Source organism: Haplochromis burtoni, unplaced genomic scaffold (genome assembly GCF_018398535.1).
Source record: "Haplochromis burtoni strain Fernald_Lab_line unplaced genomic scaffold, NCSU_Asbu1 Contig_597, whole genome shotgun sequence".
Classification (NCBI taxonomy): domain Eukaryota; kingdom Metazoa; phylum Chordata; class Actinopteri; order Cichliformes; family Cichlidae; genus Haplochromis; species Haplochromis burtoni.
This window is the reverse complement of record NW_024582958.1, coordinates 125,725-127,041: the sequence shown is the minus strand read 5'-3', so window position 1 is coordinate 127,041 and position 1,317 is coordinate 125,725.

Sequence of the window (1,317 nt, the reverse complement as noted above, 5' to 3'; positions counted from 1 at the left end):
CAATCAGAGACTCCATGATCCCAGCCAGCTGTTTGCTGCCTCTGCCCACCATCACTGACCTGGTCCTGTACTCTCCCTGGAACTGTGCCACCACACCTGAAGTGACCTATGGCATTGCAACAGGGAAAATGAGGCCAGAGCACAGGATTTTTTACCGTAATCTTCCACTACCGTTTTTTTTCCATAGTATAACTGTTGTTTACAAACAGCAACCCCCGAACCTGCCAAACTACTGGAACTCACTGAAGAAAGTTGGAGGACACATGATCCCAAATATCAGTGTTAGCCCTCTGCAGCCACATGACGGTGTGTGGGAAAGATTTAAGTATCTCTCAACAAAATATGGCCCACCAGGAAGAAACCACATCGTCATCCCGTTCATCCACCCAGGAGAGAGTGAAAGTGTCCCGTTCTCTGTCGTTGCCTTGGCTCTGTCCCTGGTGCTCCTCTCTTCCAGGTTTAAAGCCACCGTGCACCTTGATGCCTGTCTGAGTGATAAGTCTACAGGACAGAAATCTGACAGGAAGCATCTGCAGGAGCAGTACTACTGCACTGAAGACAACACTGGGATGACCTGTTCACCAGATGCATTCGATGTGAACTGGTGGGATTATTTTAAAAGTCTATTTAATGCACTCCATCCACATCTTATCATCTTTTCTGTGTCTGTTTTTAAAAAGCTGTTCCGGAAACATCAAACTATAAAAGCAATTGTTTTATTTGTTGTTGTTTTTTTTCTTGTTGAGGTCAGATTTAAAAAGAAAGTCACACCGAACTCGTATTAGAACATATGTTTGGGTTTAATTACAATTGCAGAAGCTTCCAGTAGTTTAAAGGTGTCTGCTGTCTATCAGCCAGTTTCACTTCTTTAATGAAGCCTACATGAACCAGCCTCCAGATTGTTTTGCACTTTAATGTCTAGTTTCGCTCCATGCTGAGCTTCCGCAGGTCTATTAGCCATGGTTGACTGCAGAAGTTCAATGTAGTGATTAGAAGTCTATAATGACAGGCTGGACATGGTGTCTATCACAGGATGGTAGGAAGTATTTTATGATTAAAAATATCACAACAGAACTAAACAGTTGGCATCAGTTATGACCTCACTCAGACACTTAAAGGTTCAGTTTTCTTTAGTCTCACAGTGATCCAGTCAAAGATGTCTGCACTCACTAATTTGTGTGTGTGTGTGTCTGTTTGTTTGTTTTTCTAAAAGGGAAATGCTGAAAAGATTAATAAACCTTGCAACAGAAAACTGCAAAGATGAAACTGTCCTGCAGTGGCTGAGAGAAAATTCAGAGTCTGGCACCTTCAGAAAAC